Source organism: Schistocerca serialis, chromosome 2, assembly GCF_023864345.2.
Source record: "Schistocerca serialis cubense isolate TAMUIC-IGC-003099 chromosome 2, iqSchSeri2.2, whole genome shotgun sequence".
NCBI lineage: Eukaryota > Metazoa > Arthropoda > Insecta > Orthoptera > Acrididae > Schistocerca > Schistocerca serialis.
This window is the reverse complement of record NC_064639.1, coordinates 968,279,236-968,297,640: the sequence shown is the minus strand read 5'-3', so window position 1 is coordinate 968,297,640 and position 18,405 is coordinate 968,279,236. Positions and strand designations below refer to the sequence as shown.

At 45.3% G+C, this 18,405-nt stretch overlaps 1 non-coding gene across 1 annotated transcript; it reads left to right on the top strand.

Moving 5' to 3' along the window:
• Nucleotides 1–17,945: 17,945 nt before the first annotated feature.
• Trnas-cga (transfer RNA serine (anticodon CGA)) lies at nt 17,946–18,020 on the top strand. The gene has a single exon. It is a non-coding gene; the product is annotated as a tRNA-Ser (tRNA).
• The last annotated feature ends 385 nt before the right edge of the window (nt 18,021–18,405 follow it).

Sequence of the window (18,405 nt, the reverse complement as noted above, 5' to 3'; positions counted from 1 at the left end):
TGGTCAACGCTCAGACGCACGCTCAGAATATCTGACACTCTAGATAGTGCTCTGCACGTTTGGAAAGACTCCTGCACGTGCTATTCCACGCTATGACGTCAGAAACTCGGCACGCTCAAATGCACGGTCCGTGTGCAGACAGCTTAACGCAGCGTGGGAGCATAATCTTAAGCGACAGCTTCGCCTACCAGGTGGCAGCCCGCAAGACTTCGGCCGAAATGCAGGCGTAGCGACCTTGGTTATCAGCGCAGCCAAGCCGAAAACAGGAGTCGGTGGTATTCCTCCTTGTCAATGGCACGAGGCGTCAAAAATGAATAAATATTAACTTACTAATCACGTTCTATTAGCTCCAAAAGACACTCCACAGGCTCCACAACACCGTCCTGACACTGTAGAGGTGTCTCCGCTCATCTCCATTCGCCACCCCTGTGGGGTTGTAGGAGGAGGGATTCAGCAATTGAACCTAATGATATCGAATATAGGCTATTCCCCGTGACGTCATGATTTTGCGGTGTGCAACATCATAAGTGCGCAAACAGGAAAAGAACAGAAGAATATCGATATTGTTTTGCGTCCATATTATTTTTGGAAATGAAGATTGTGGTGATAGACATATCTGTAGTGCATTCCGAGATCTAAGGTATATTGGTAGGCGACAGTTTCATTTTGAGTTGAGTAAGTGGTATCGCAAATTTAGTTAATCAGCTGGCCTCCTCTAACTCCCACTGGGTACGCTGTTGGTAATGGGGCAGAACTTCTCCCACAATGGCAGGTTTTGCTTCCATAGCTCCCCACTTAATCTACGTTCTTCACCAATTCTTAAAATACAGGAAATAATAACAAACATATCGCCATTTTCCTGTTTTCATTAGCTTTCAGCTGTCGTTACGCGGCGCACTCATTTGAATCTTCTCTGTCTCCCCTAATAACCATTCCTTGTTCATGTTTTAGTCTAACGAGCTCGGAGTAACGAACATTTCTCTTCTCCTATAAGTAGAGAAAATGTCTCTTCACATTCGGTCCTAAATCCTCTCAGAAAAATCTGATGAAGTGAACTATGCAAAAACCAGTGCCCATGAATTTTAAGAAATCTCGGACCCGAATATAAGAAAACACAAATGTAAATTAGAAAAGGAAAATAAAAGATATTTGAAATTTACGTAAAAATGATTATCCAAATTAACTGAAAATTGTACAGATTCGCCCACTGACTCGGAAGGACTGATACATGACGCGTCAGAATGTAAACAAATGCTGCGGTACGAGCTGTCAAACTGAAACTTTTGGGAACGTATGAACGTAGCATCAACGAGAAAAATTGCTGCCCTCTGATAGACTGCAAGTTGCCTAACCAGCGGTGGGCACTAAAGTATTCGTATAACCCAGACGAATGCTATGTTATGACTTCCAGATTTTGCAGTGAATACCCCCCGAGCATGTACATACACGCATACACATTACCGCGCAAAAGAGTACCCTCCAAAACACTTGAAATATTGGCGCGACCAGAGGTACATGCAGTGTGGCGCAACGGTGAGCGTCGCTGTCTAAGTGCTGTGTATCGTCAGTTCGAAGTTGAACAGCAAGAGTTACTTGTAATTTAATATTTCTAATCCCTGGAAGGTTTCCGAAACTTCTTATGTTTGTGTATTCCGGAATAGCGATGTTTATATAAGTAGCACCACTCTTCGACCAGGAGGTCAGTTCTGTGCTGATTGTACGTTGGTTATTCGTAATAAATGTGCTTCCAGTGCTAAGTGTTGTTCATCATAGACGACCCGGCTTTCGATTTGGACTTGATTGTGGTTATCAAGTGAGATATCTTGATAAAGAAGCGGCGCAGTTCACTTCAATCTGACAAGGTAAATGTCTTCCTTGGTTCACGGACGTCGCGCCGGATAATGTTGTGGAAGCTGCACAATATATCGACGAGACAGCTGCTCGTCATCTTCAGCTGCTGTGGAAGTAGTTACTACATCGGGAATGTCTTAAACAGCACAAGGTAAATGTCGTCGTCTTCACAGACATGAACCAGAATACAAGCAGTACATCGTACCCACGGTTCGTATATTCGGGAGAGGAATGTATTCCAAGCCAACAGTACGTCAGCTGCACATCAGGCATCCATCAGTGTTCTCCAGTGATGCTAGTTAAGATTCGTTAAAATAGCTTGAAAGATTTGACCAAGTCGCCATATGGGATGACATGGTGTGTTCGGCAAATCGGTACTTTTATTTGGATGGCAGAGCACTGCTGTAGTTCGAGAACGACGAAGAGCATACCAATAGTTGGGATAAATTCCAAGCTGAACTGATGAAAATCTTTGGCGAAAATCTGCAACACTTCCGCTCGGGAAACGACCGTGCGTATGGAATGGTTCAAATGGCTCTGAGCACTGTGGGACTCAACTGCTGTGGTCATAAGTCCCCTAGAACTTAGAACTACTTAAACCTAACTAACCTAAGGACATCACACACATCCATGCCCGAGACAGGATTCGAACCTGCGACCGTAGCGGTCGTGCCGTTCCAGACTGTAGCGCCGTTAACCGCTCGGCCACTCCGGCCGGCTGCGTATGGAATGTTTTGGCCGTATGCCACATTATGAATCCAAGTATATCAGACGTTGATGAAAGGAGTTGCAGAAAACATGTATCAAGCTCTTCTGGAAAGGGATACCACAATAACAGAGGAATTCATGGAGTGGTGCCACTGAATCGAGGAAATGCACCAGAAAAGAATCAGACGAAAGAAGTACGGACAACTTCCGAATCTGGTCCCTACGACAGTTGTGGAAGACCACCACGACCTCGGATTTCTCATACGCCAGGTGGCAACGGAATAGATACACGATTCTATGGCAACCTGAACTGTCGAACCGAGTAAACAAGAGGTAGCGGCCATGAATGTCGACCCAGTGCCCATTATGTCAGGAGGTAATAGAGAATGCTGAAGAAGAGATGTCTCGATGTTTAGCACTCGCCACCCGCCGAACGCGCCATGAAGATCGGTTTCAGAAACTCTCACTGTCGCTGTAGCCATCAAACGATAACCCAGCAACCGACCAAGTACAGCGCCCAGTGAAGAACAGATATTTGGAGGATAGAGGACAATGCGCCAGTATGTTTCCACTGTGGACGCCCTGGACACTTTCTGCGCTACTGCAGAACGAAGCCGAGTTCTCGACGACTGTTGCGCGATTAGACGTCAACAATTATGATCGATTCCCGCCACCCGACTGCAGACGATTATAGTCGACCTGTGGGCCGAAGCCCATCGTCGTACTCTGGACGAGGTCACTCTCCAACGCGTCGTAGCCACTCCCAGTCGCCGTATAGAGGCACTAGCCGCTCCCCTAGCAGCGACTTCAGGAGAACTTACCAAGGCGACCATCTATGGAGACAAGGACGCCACAGATGCAAATACTCCATGGACGACAGTCACCAAGATGTTAGGAAACCTCATTGACGTCATCATCGACTCAGGGGCTTCCTGCGCTGTAATGTCGAATGCTTATCGTGTCAGCTAAGAAAGACTGTATTCTGTGATGCGAAAGCTTTGTACCAAAAGTTGCAAGTGGAAAATACGTTCAGCTGACGAACATGACGAATTCCAAGAATAACTATCGATGACAGAACACAGCGCATCGAATGTGTCGTTTTAACAGAATGTAATCGTAATGTTATTCTCGGCTGGGACCTCTTGCAGGCAACACGATCCACACCTCTGTACTGGATTTTTAATTATAGTCTACTTCTGCTATTTTTTATTAGTATGGCTGGTCGCGCTTAGAAGACTGAGTGACCTTCCCACAGCCGGCCGGGGTGGCCGAGCAGTTCTAGGCGCTACAGTCTGGAACCGCGCTACCGCTACGGTCGCAGGTTCGAATCCTGCCTCGGGCATGGATGTGTGTGATGTCCTTAGGTTAGTTAGGTTTAAGTAGTTAAAAGTTCTAGGGGACTGATGACCTCAGAAGTTAAGTTCCATAGTGCTCTGAGCCATTTGAACCATTTTTGACCTTCCCACAACCTTGAATGGAAATTTTAACCTTTGAGAGCTCTCTTACAGCTTTTAACCACGTTTAAACCTGTTTGAATATTATTTATTCTGGAACGTTTAGTGTAAAACTAGAGGGCCGTTCTACCCAAAAAGATGTTTAAGACTTCATTTCATTGCTTAGCTTTAGTTATCATTTTGATAATTAGTGTTTCTGAAAGACACAACTCCAGTATTTACCACTGAGAACTTTCCTTCTGAAAACAAATAATTATATATATATATATATATATATATATATATATATATATATATATATATATATATATCGGTGACTATGCAGCATGTAAGAATGAAATTACAATGAAATGAATACCCTTAGCTGCATACAGGCGTTGATATAAGTTGAGAGGCACCCACATACCTTGCTCATATTGTGGCATCAAGCAGTCAGACCTGCAAGATGAGTGGTCTGCCAAACGAGTGGATTCATTCTTATTTATCGAGTACCATGAACTCTCGTACTCACAATTAAGTTAGAAATTATCCTCCTGTATTAATAATACGCAACGGAAACGCACATCTGACTATCAGTAATTTACAGAACTCTGGCTGTTCACTACGCACTGGCAATACCACATTTTCTTTTTTTATTTAACGGCTTTTATCAACACGTGGCCATCGCACTGATATGAGTGGCGCACACAGTATAAATTCTGGATATCATGACAACATACAATTCGAAGGAAAAGGCCACCAATCTTTTTCTTTTCACTATCGTATTTATTCCGATAAATTCTATAACCTAAACACACAAATTCTATAACCTACAACAATAACACATGAGAAATTCCGCCCAGTGGGCATGGCTTTACATTGGTGATTCTCTACCTTATGGTCTCGTAATTATTTAACGCTACAGTGCACTTTCTGGATAGGATGGTGGATCTTTTGCTATATCTCACACTTCGACTCTCACAATCATCATCTCGAAGCTTTCCTCCAGACCGAGCGGTACAAAAGGAACATGCATAACCCACTACCTCTGAAACTACCTTGCTACTCTCCCATGCAAACCACACATACTTAAATTACATGACATACACCACACTACAACATGAAATACAACACAGGGAATAGTCACAACATTATCACTTTCAGCTTTCCCACTTCAATTAATATTTATCCCAGTTTCACACGACACTTCCCCACTTCGTAATCCTACTCTCCTACTATGAACTCTGGAGATATATGCATGTCTTCCTGTGCAATGCAAGCCAAGTGGCGTTGCTGGATAGACGGCTGACTCACCTTGCTTCTCGCTCAGAGTATTATAGTTTGAATCAAGCGTCACATGTAAACATATCACACAAAGTAATATTAAGAACATATTCATCACACACACGAGTCGTCAACTGATACCATGGACGAGTACTTCTCTTTATCCTTTGTATCTTACACAGATTGAGACTCACACAGTACTCACCACGTGGAAGTACTCGCCTCTAATTTCAAGTCCTGCACACGCTATTTCTTAAATATTTCAACTTATAGTACACACGCTAGTAATTCAGCTTAACTTAAGCATACGGAAGTATTTCAACTTATTGCTACACGTGGTTTCATTGTGACCGTTGGTCACTTCCGAAGATTACTGCGATCCCATTAATATTACCTGCCTGACATTTAATTCTCCCCACAAAAGTTTCTGAAATAGAGAAATTATTATTTCAAACTACTCTTAAATATTCCACATGCATACCATGTCTCCACTCTTTTGTCTTTACGGATCACACCCAAGAAAGGTCTTAACAGCACAAGATCCAGCGGTAGAGTGCCGAAACATGGCCGTTCTTCAGGTCCTCTCGCACCTCTGCCGAAGTGGGGGAGCACCTTGCTATCGTATTGGTCAGCCACATTTCAGGCGCTCAAAGCTCAGGTAAATTTCATCTCTTTGGTCCCACCAAAGGTGGCCAAAGGATCGTCTCAAAGGTGATCATATTTCACATTCACTATCTGCGGTTAGCAGATGACCATACATTCATTCATTTCACAGATCTCACCAAACTGGATGTAGGGATTTATTTTGTGGGAGTGCACATTTGATCAATTAAATAAATAAATTGTCATTCTTTCCCACACTGGTATCTGGCTTCGCTGTATTAATTGAAATTGAGTTATTTTACAAAAAAATGTGTTGTTCTGACAAAAATAATGAAGTATGTTGTACCTATTTTCAATGTCGGGCGGTACTGTACCCTTTCAAAGTCAACGGGGACAGTTGAAAATATGTGCCCCGACCAGGACTCCAACCCGGGATCTCCCGCTTACATGGCAGATGCTCTATCTATTTTTTTTCTTTTTCATTTTGTTCGTTGTTGATCGTTGTGGATGTCACATGACTTCCGTTCAAGTTCGTTTGTTGACCCTTCCACTCAGTTTTTTATTACAGAGGCCAACCGGCTCTCCGACAGAACGCGCTGAGCTACCGTGCCGGCATCCATTTGACCCACCGAGGACACGGAGCATAGTGTGACTGCAGGGACTTACCTCTGGCACCCCTCCCGTGAGACCCACATTCGCCCGCACTATGTTCAGAGTGCCCCTACATCACTCGCGGCTTTACTGCCGATTCCCGTAAGAGTTCGGGCACTGTTTGTGCATCTGCACAGAAGAAGATGGTCAAATGGCCGGTGAGCCTTATATATATATATATATATATATATATATATATATATATATATATATATATATATATATATATATATAGTTGATGTTTGTTATTAAACCAAAATCACAATAACCACAGTCTGTTTTACCAAACCAAACACGACATATTGTCTACCTCTAGGAACCACTCTTCAAGTAAGATGGCACATTTCTTGCTGGACCATAACTTTGCCTGGAAATATTTTGCACTCAAGGCCACAATTTACATGAGACGTCTTATTACTGCAAAAGTACGAGGAGGTACTGAGAAGTAATGTCTCCGAAATTTTTATGTAAAAATTCTTAAAACTTTTTAAATTAATTATCGTTATTAACATCCTACATCTTTATTCTTCTTGTCTACATATTTGCCGATCTCTGCCGCTAAAGGTCTCCGAACTGTAGTGTGTAACGTGGCGGCGTGTAACGTAACTGTGTGAGACACAGCGTGCTGTAATCGAGTTCGTCCACACTTGGAGCAGCCTCTCCTGCCCCACGACAACGCCAGACCATACACGAGCGCTGCGACTCCGAAACGTTGGCTTCACTGTCATCAGTCATCCTCCATACAGCCCCGACTTGGACCCATCTGATTTTCATCCTTTTGCAAAACTTAATGAACAGTTTCGAGGACTAAACTTTGATAGTGATGAAGCGGTACTAGTAGATGAGCCTGTGGCTCCAACCAACAAAGTCAAACATTCTACAGTGACAGTATTAACAAACTGGTCTCTCGTTGGGAGGAATATGTTCGTCGTCACTTCGTCAGTGTGACTACGTAAGAATAAATATGAAGACATAGAAAGATATAGAATATTAATAACGTTTGTTTTATTTTTAAAAGTTTCAAGAGTTTTCACAAAAAAATTCGGAGCCATTACTTTTCAGAACAACCTTGTACTCATCATCCCCTTTGTAGTGTTGGCAGAAGAGCCAACACTGTTTTTCTAGAGGAGGCCGAAATGCACGCGTTTAATTACACGCTGACTGGCGTGAGGTCTGGAACAGTTAAAGGAATTAATACACTCCTGGAAATGGAAAAAAGAACACATTGACACCGGTGTGTCAGACCCACCATACTTGCTCCGGACACTGCGAGAGGGCTGTACAAGCAATGATCACACGCACGGCACAGCGGACACACCAGGAACCGCGGTGTTGGCCGTCGAATGGCGCTAGCTGCGCAGCATTTGTGCACCGCCGCCGTCAGTGTCAGCCAGTTTGCCGTGGCATACGGAGCTCCATCGCAGTCTTTAACACTGGTAGCATGCCGCGACAGCGTGGACGTGAACCGTATGTGCAGTTGACGGACTTTGAGCGAGGGCGTATAGTGGGCATGCGGGAGGCCGGGTGGACGTACCGCCGAATTGCTCAACACGTGGGGCGTGAGGTCTCCACAGTACATCGATGTTGTCGCCAGTGGTCGGCGGAAGGTGCACGTGCCCGTCGACCTGGGACCGGACCGCAGCGACGCACGGATGCACGCCAAGACCGTAGGATCCTACGCAGTGACGTAGGGGACCGCACCGCCACTTCCCAGCAAATTAGGGACACTGTTGCTCCTGGGGTATCGGCGAGGACCATTCGCAACCGTCTCCATGAAGCTGGGCTACGGTCCCGCACACCGTTAGGCCGTCTTCCGCTCACGCCTCAACATCGTGCAGCCCGCCTCCAGTGGTGTCGCGACAGGCGTGAATGGAGGGACGAATGGAGACGTGTCGTCTTCAGCGATGAGAGTGGCTTCTGCCTTGGTGCCAATGATGGTCGTATGCGTGTTTGGCGCCGTGCAGGTGAGCGCCACAATCAGGACTGCATACGACCGAGGCACACAGGGCCAACACCCGGCATCATGGTGTGGGGAGCGATCTCCTACACTGGCCGTACACCACTGGTGATCGTCGAGGGGACACTGAATAGTGCACGGTACATCCAAACCGTCATCGAACCCATCGTTCTACCATTCCTAGACCGGCAAGGGAACTTGCTGTTCCAACAGGACAATGCACGTCCGCATGTATCCCGTGCCACCCAACGTGCTCTAGAAGGTGTAAGTCAACTACCCTGGCCAGCAAGATCTCCGGATCTGTCCCCCATTGAGCATGTTTGGGACTGGATGAAGCGTCGTCTCACGCGGTCTGCACGTCCAGCACGAACGCTGGTCCAACTGAGGCGCCAGGTGGAAATGGCATGGCAAGCCGTTCCACAGGACTACATCCAGCATCTCTACGATCGTCTCCATGGGAGAATAGCAGCCTGCATTGCTGCGAAAGGTGGATATACACTGTACTAGTGCCGACATTGTGCATGCTCTGTTGCCTGTGTCTATGTGCCTGTGGTTCTGTCAGTGTGATCATGTGATGTATCTGACCCCAGGAATGTGTCAATAAAGTTTCCCCTTCCTGGGACAATGAATTCACGGTGTTCTTATTTCAATTTCCAGGAGTGTAGTAGCAAATAAAGTAAGTAGTTGATATAATACTTAACTTTAATCCACAATTGTAGAACATCGCCGGCCGAAGTGGCCAAGCGGTTCTAGGCGCTACAGTTTGGAACCGCGCGACCGCTACGGTCGCAGGTTCGAATCCTGCCTCGGGCATGGATGTGTGTGATGTCCTTAGGTTAATTAGGTTTAAGTAGTTCTAAGTTCTAGGGGACTGATGACCTCAGAAGTTAAGTCCCATAGTGCTCAGAGCCATTGGAACCATTTTGTAGAACATCGCTCTTGATGATACATGCTTCACATAATAAATATCAATTGAATACGGCGCCTTGCTAGGTCGTAGCAAATGTAGCTGAAGGCTATGCTAACTATCGTCTCGGCAAATGAGAGCGTATTTGTCAGTGAACCATTGCCATGAACGTCGGCTGTACAACTGGGGCGAGTGCCAGGACGTCTCTCTAGACCTGCCGTGTGGTGGCGCTCGGTCTGCTATCACTGACAGTGGCGACACGCGGGTCCGACGTATACTAACGGACCGCGGCCGATTTAAAGGCTATCACCTAGCAAGTGTGGTGTCTGGCGGTGACACCACACCCTTCCGCCATAAAACGCACTTATGTTAAAATCATAACGAGTGCACCATTCTATGACCTCACTCGACTACTGCTAGCTGTACACTTTTCCACTTCATTCTGTCTGTCGTACTCCTCGTTCCAAAGCAAAGGGGTCCCATAAACAAAAACGACAAGGCCATTTTTAACGCCATACCGACAACGTCCTCTGGTACGAAACTTCCTGACAGATTAAAACTGTGTACCAGACCGAGACTCGAACTCGGGACCTTTGCCTTTTGCAGGCAAGTGCTCTACCAACTGAGCTACCCAAACACGACTCACAACCTGTCCCCACAGATTCAATTCTGCCAGTACCTCGTCTCCTACCTTCCAAACTTCACAGAAGCTAAGCCATGTCTCCGCAATATCCTTTCTTCCAGAAGTGCTACTTCTGCAAGGTTGGCAGAAGAGCTACTGTAAAGTTTGAAGGGTAGGAGACGAGGTACTGGCAGAATTGAAGCTGTGAGGACGGGTCGTGTGTAGTGCTTGGGTAGCTCAGTTGGTAGAGCACTTGCCCGCGACAGGCAAAGGTCTCGAGTTCGAGTCTCGGTCCAGCACACAGTTTTAATTTGTCAGGTAGTTTCATATAAGCGCACACTCCGCTGCATAGTGAAAACCTCATTCTGGAAACGTCCTCGGGGTTTGTCTACCGCGCATTTCTCGACAATAAAAGGCGTCCCAGAAATGGAAATGAGCAGGGAAGAAACATGTTAGTTCACAGGCCAAATGGCTCCCTGGTTTCGTTAGCTGAATATCACTCTTTCCATTATAATAAATTAGTGCTTCCTCAGAAGGAGACTGTATTAAATCCATAAGTTGAAATAGCAGGGTTCGATTTCTAATCACAACACACTTTCACAATCATTTTATAACATTTATCTCCCCTTACTCATATTTAAATGATTATTAATAAATTATAGCAAATATTGACAACTAACTAAAAAAAACTAAACTCCATCCGAACAGGCCTTAGAAGGCCCATCGGTACCGACCGACTGCCGTGTCATACTCAGCCCATTGGCGTCACTGGATGCGGATACGGAGGGGCATGTGGTCAGCAGTTTACAAGACCGGAGCCGCTACTTCTCAATCAAGTAGCTCGTCAGTTTGCCTCACAAGGGCTGAGTGCACCCCGCTTGCCAACAGCGCTCGGCAGACTGGATGGTCACCCCACCCATCCAAGTGCTACCTCAGCCCGACAGCGCTTAACTCCGGTGATCTGACGGGAACCGGTGTTACTAATGCGGCAAGGCCGTTGGCTCAGACATTGACAACACAATACGAAAATTTAAATGTAACGCTGTTTCCTTACACAGTCGCACACAGTGGAAGACCAGAGCTCCAGATTGATGAAGCTATTCCAGTAAGGACACGTAACAAAGATTTCTCTGAACTATTGTTTTCCATTGAAGACCCTGTTATCCCACCATCATTAACGAGGTAAGTTCCAGCAGTCAACAGAGATGCTCAGTTAAATTGCGAAGCTTTCGTCGGTTGCAAAAAGCCACTTAGGCTCACAAAAGAAATCTACATCACACCGACCGTCGTACGCGTTGAAGATGTTCAAGGAATACTTTGGATCACTCATTGTCACAAGCAGTCACAACTCTTTGCCAAGGGTTCGTGTACAAAGACAGTAGAACAAGTCCAGGACGGGCAGCTTCGTGTCATCGATGAAGAATAGTTCTCAGATACCACTACAGACATGAGAAGCCATTATGGAACTACCTGAGGAACAACATCAGCAAGTGATAGCCACTATGCGTAAATTTCAAGATTCTTTCAAATCCATAGTGGAGAAAAGATAGACGAAGCGGCCCATGGTAAAACCCCATGAAACATTGGGGATCATTCACTATTTATCCTGCGCTCATATATAGCGTCGCCGGTGGAATGACGGATAATCAGAAACTGGAGAAGATGCTACAAGATGACGCCATTGAACCTTCAGAGAGCCACGGTCTCCTCCCGTGGTTCTTGTGAAGACGAAGGACGGCATATGGGTCTCTGTGTTGACTACCAATGTCTAAACAAAGCCGCACACTGATGACAACCTAGACTACCTAAAAGGAGCAAAGAATTTCGCAACTGTGAACATGCAGACAAGCTGCTGGCAAATCGAGGCTGACTGGGCTGACCAAGAAAAGTATTTCCTGACGATCTGTGTGATTTTAAATTTGATTGCACGCTAATTCTCACACTTGTCTGCTATTGCTATGTTCGGAATAAAGGAGAGAATTTTTTACCGAAAGTCTGACGATATATCGTTAGTCTCATACATTCTACACACGAACGTGAATAGTCGTTTTGTTGCTTCTTCCCACAATGATTTTAGAAATTCCGACGGAATGTTTTCTAACCCTTCTGCCTTTTAAGTCTTCCAATGACTGTTTAAATTCTGATTCTAATACTTGCTCCCCTATCTCTTCTATATCGAGTTCTGTTTCTTCTTCTAACACCTCAACAAACAAGCCCTTCCCGTCATAGAGGCCTTCAGTATAGTCTTTCCACCTATTCACCTTCCCCTATGCATTTAACAGTGGAATTCCCAGTGCACTCTTAATGTTACAGCCCTTGCTTTTAATTTCACGGAAGATTTTCTGTATGCTGAGTCATTCCTTCCCACGATCATTTCTTTTTCGATTTCTTCACATTTTTCCTGCAGCTATTTCGCCTTTTGATCCCTGCGCTTCTATTTATTTCATTCCTAAGTTACTAGTACTTCTGTATTCCCGCCATAGAACACCAAACATTTGCTCACGTTCGAATTCACTCAGTCCCGACGTAGCGCATATCTACACAAAATACTATTCTGACCACGACTGACATTCGCAACATACTGAGAACTTTGCACATGTGCCGCTGGGTTCAAATACAACATATCGAGTAACTTTTTTAAAAAATGAATGAAATAAAATATCATGTTAAATTTGGGATGAAATGTTTTGTTAAAAAATCTTTAATGTTCGTTAAGAGCCAAGGCTAAATTTTCTCATAGCGCTATCGCCAGGAAAATCATACGTATTCCAACGTGAAGACATCCGTCTTACTCACAATGGATTAAAAAAAATCTTTCTTTAATGTTACGCGATAAGCAAACTAAATCTAATACTCAATTAATTATTTATTTTTGTCTGTGAGGCTTGATGCTCCAGTACAGCTGCCTACGTGCAACGGCAGCGTATACAATTGAAATAATTGTTTTCAATAAAACTGTACCTCTGGCCTACAAAAAGAAATGAAAAACTTTACAAGACGCCGTTATGCATTTTTTAGATTATTGTCTTTAATACTTTTTGCAATTAAATGAGTATTAAAATAGTTTTACCATTTTTTGGCACCGATGGCGTCACTGCTACAATGGACTTACACAAAATGGCCAGGGCAACATTTAATTATTACGTAAATGATAATTACGCGTCAGAGAACGTGCTTTTTGCTACTAACAAAAAACACATACTACCAAGCTATTTGCATATATATTTAACAAAAATTATCATGACACTACATACAATTGAAATAATTATTTACAGACCGAGATCTATATGCGACCGACAGACAGGACATCAGAACCATCCAGACACAGAAGACAAAGGAGAAGACAAGAACGTGAAACAAATAAAGCTTTTTCTTACATACTACGATACAAAGATAATAGTAATTACAATTCTATGAGCACGTATAACGGTTCCATTGTAGTTACATATCGATAAGTTGATTTACATTACTTTTTTCAAGAAGCGATGCTATAAACAGTGCAACCTGCTGGCTTTTCTGTCATCTACACTTACGTTCAAACATGCATTTCTTGCTGAGCGTCCATATTTTTGTTCAACCCTTGTAGATGACTGCGTGACTAGCGATGGGCAGCAGTGGGCAGCGAAGCACCAGATAAACGTACCCTAAAAGACGTGGGACACTTTTGAGTTTCAAGCATTAAATATCTCGGAAAAGATAAACTAGCTCATTATAATCACGGCTCGGATAAGCGGAGTACAAATTTGGGAGCGCAGAGTATGTCGCTCGGCAACAGGACAAGGCGTGGTGACGCAAGAGTGTCGCCGAGCCGTGATGAAACTCGCTCCATCAGGTTGCTAAGCTGACGCAACGGCGCGGCCAGCTGTGGCTTATCAGGGGTCGCGGGTTATCTGTGTCTGCGGGGGGCCCGTGTTTACTAAAAGCGTTGGCGCTGGCGCCACTCACCCACCACTGGCGCTTACACCCGCTCCGGGCCCTGAGTGACACGGCGTCTAGTCCGCGACACACCCACACCGGGCTCTTTCGCCGTTCGGGACGCCATCATACACTCGCGTGCAAATTTTAAGGAACAAAGTGATTTCGCATGGTGACTCTCTGCCAAGTAACATAGCTTGATCAAATTTGGACCGCACATAAAAAGAACTGCTGCTGTACAGCACAGAATGTCACTAAATGAAATACACAATGAGACGAAAAGAAATGACACTTTCATAATTGCAGGGAAGTCACCACGATTTACAACGCTCCCCTACGTCTACATCTACATGGATACCCTGCAAATAACATACAAGTGCCTGGCAGAGGGTTCATCGAACCACCTTCACAGTTCTCTATTATTCCAATCTCGTATAGAGCACGGATAGAATGAACGCCTATACCTTTCCGTACGAGCTCTGATTTCGCTTAATTTATCGTGGTGATCGTTCCTCCCTATGTAGGTCGGTGTCAACAAAATATTTTCGCATTCGGAGGAGACAGTTGGTGATTGGAATTTCGTGAGAAGATTCCGTCGCAACGAAAGACGACTTTCTTTTAATGATTTCCAGCCCAAATCCTGTATCATTTCTGTGACACTACTCTTCCATATTTCGCGATAATACAAAACGTGCTGCCTTTCTTTGAATTTTTTCGATGTACTCCGTCAGTCCTATCTGGTAAGGATTCTAAAAGAGGACGGAGTGTCCTGTCAATAAAAAGCAGTCTTTGGTTAGCCTTCCCCACAACATTTTCTATGTGTTCTTTCCAATTTAAGTTGTTCATAATTGTAATACCTAGGTATTTAGTTGAATTTACGGCTTTTAGATTAGACTGATTTATCGTGTAACCGAAGTTTAACGAGTTCCTTTTAGCACTCATGTGGATGACCTCACACTTTTCGTTATTTAGGGTACATTTCCACTTTTCACACCATGCAGATATCTTTTCTAAATCGTTTTGCAGTTTGTTTTGATCTTCTGATGACTTTATTAGTCGATAAACGACAGCTTCATCTGCAAACAACCGAAGACGGCTGCTCGGATTCCCTCCAATTATTTGGAGATAGATTTATATAGATAAGGAACAGCAAAGGGCCTATAACAATACCTTGGGAATGCCAGAAATCACTTCTGTTTTACTCGATGACTTTCCGTCAATTACTACGAACTGTGACCTCTCTGACAGGAAATCACAAATCCAGTCACATAACTGAGACGATATTCCATAAACGCGCTATTTCCTATAACCGCTTGTGTGGTAGCGTGTAAAAATCCTTCCGGAAATCCAGAAATACGGAATCGATCTGAAATCCCTTGTCAGTAGCACTCAACACTTCATGTGAATGAAGAGCTAGTTGTGTTTCACAGGAACAATATTTTCTAAACCCATGTTGACTGTATGTCAATAGACCGTTTTCTTCGAGTTAATTCATTATGTTGGAACACTACTGGCCATTAAAATTGCTGCACCAAGAACAAATGCAGATAATAAACGGGTATTCATTGGACAAATATATTATACTAGAACTGACAAGTGATTACATTTTCACGCAATTTGGGTGCATAGATCCTGAAAAATCAGTATCCAGAACAACCACCTCTGGCCGTAATAACGGCCTTCATACGCCTGGGCATTGAGTCAAACAGAGCTTGGATGGCGTGTACAGATGAAGCTGCCCATGCAGCTTCAACACGACACCACAGTTCATCAAGAGTAGTGACTGGCGTTTTGTGACGAGCCAGTTGCTCGGCCACCATTCACCAGACGTCTTCAAACGGTGAGAGATCTGGAGAATGTGCTGGCCAGAGCAGCAGTGGAACATTTTCTGTATCCAGAAAGGCCCGTACTAGACGTCCAACACGCGGTCGTGCATTATCCTTCTGCAATTTAGGGTTTCGCAGGGATCTAATGAAGGGTAGAACCACGGGTTGTAACACATCTGAAATGTAACGTCCACTGTTCAAAGTGCCGTCAATGCGAAGAAGAGGTGACCGAGACGTGTAACCAATGGCGCCCCGTACCATCATGTCGGGTGATACGCCAGTATGGCGATGACGAATACACGCTTCCAATATGCGTTCACCGCGATGTCGCCAAACACGGATGCGACCATCATGATGCTGTAAACAGAACCTGGATTCATCCGAAAAAATGACTTTTTGCCATTCGTGCACCCAGCTTCGTCGTTGAGTACACCATCGCAGGCGCTCGTGTCTGTGATGCAGCGTCAAGGGTAGCCGCAGCCATGGTCTCCGAGCTGATAGACCATGCCGCTGCAAACTTCGTCGAACTGTTCGGGGAGATGGCTGTTGTCTTGCAAACGTCCCCATCTGTTGACTCAGGGATCGAGACGTGGCTGCACGATGCGTTACAGCCATGCGGATAGGGTGCCTGGCATCTCGACTACTAGTGATACGAAGCCGTTGGGATCGAGCACGGCGTTCTGTATTACCCTCGTGAACGCACGGGTTCCATATTCTGCTAACAGTCATTGGATCTCGACCAACGCGAGCAGCAATGTCGCGATACGATAAACCGCAATCGCGATAGGCTACAATCCGACCTTTATCAAAGTCGGAAACGCGATGGTACGCATTTCTCCTCCTTACACGAGGCATCACAACAACGTTTTACCAAACAACGCCGGTCAACTGCTGTTTGTGTATGAGAAATTGGTTGGAAACTTTCCTCATGTCAGCACGCTGTAGGTGTCGCCACCGGTCGGTTAAATTTCGCGTCTGTAGCACGTCATCTTCGTGGTGTAGCAATTTTAATGCCAGTAGTGTACGTTCTAAAATCCTGCTGCATATCGACGTTATGGGCATTACAAATGACAAGGCACTGTTCTTAATAAGATTCTGATCACCATAGACGGCAATGTGTGCTGTGCAACGTCCTCCCATCCGGGGCTCAAGGTTGGTAAGGAGTTCTTGTGACAGGGCGTTCCATTCCTCCACGAGTGCGGTTGACAGCTGCTGGATTGTTATTGCTGCACCTGGACATACTACAATACGTTTCCCCAACCCATTCCACACGTGCTCGATGGGATTTAAGTAGGAGGAACGGGCAGGCCAGTCCATTCTCCGAATATTGTCTTGTTCCAATAGCACCTCCATCTGCGCTGTTAGATGTGGTTGCGCAGTGTCTTCCATAAAAATGAAGTCAGGGGAGAAAAAGGAATAAAGTGTCAAAATAACGTTGACTGGTTAGTGTACCGTGTTCAGAAAATCTGGAGGTCAATACACCTACATAACATTACACCTCCCCACACCATAGCAAGTGGACCACCAAAGCAATCACATTCGACAATGTTGCCTGATGAATTACCTGTCCCCACCTCTCTCCATACGAGGGCACGGCCAGAATCACTTCTCACAACCTGAAACTACTTCCATCCGAGAAGAGCACTCGACCACTTTCCTCGTTCGTCCAGTCCCTATGCTCTCGGCATCATTGCAAGCGGTGCCGCAGGAGTCCGGGTGTCAACGGAACACAAGGTACTGGTCGTCGGGCAAAGAGACTAGCCTCCATGCATTCGTCGTGCCATTGTGGAGCATGAGATTGCATACCTTGCAGTCCTCTTGAATGTTACCAGAATGAGATTTTCACTCTGCAGCGGAGTGTGCGCTGATATGAAACTTCCTGGCAGATTAAAACTGTGTGCCGGACCGAGACTCGAACTCGGGACTTCTACCTTTCGCAGGCAAGTGCTCTACCAACTGAGCTACCCAAGTACGACTCACGCCCCGACATATCAGCGCACACTCCGCTGCAGAGTGAAAATCACATTCTTGAAACATCCCCTAGGCTGTGGCTAAGCCATGTCTTCGCAATATCCTTTCTTCCAGGAGAGCTAGTTCTCCAAGGTGTGCAGGAGGGCTTCTGCGAAGTTTGGAAGGTAGGAGACGAGTTACTGGCGGAATTAAAGCTGTGAGGACGGGGCGTCAGTCGTGCTTGGGTAGCTCAGTTGGTAGAGCGCTTGCCCGCGAAAGGCAAAGGTCCCGAGTTCGAGTCTCGGTCCGGCACACAGTTTTAATCTGCCAGGAAGTTTCTCTTGAATGTTGTTGCAGTTGCACCAGCTTCTTAACCTGCTGCACAATGTAGCAGTTACCTGTTGCTGTAGTGACTGTGGTGTACCACCTCCTCTCTTCCAGGCAGCAGTGCCTGTTGTTCGGAATGCTCCCTATGCACAGGAACAATGCTGTGACCAGTACCAAACTCCTGGTCCACACTCGTCAACTTTCTTCTTCTTCCAGTTTTCCGATGATTCTTCCCCGTGTAAATTCATCCAAATGTTCTCTTCCGGCCATGTTGTAATGAAGAAAACCGCCACAGTGCACGGTAACTGCTCCCTGACTGACACATGCTATCTTTTCCCGTTCCTTCAACTGCCTTGAATTTTGGGGCCAGC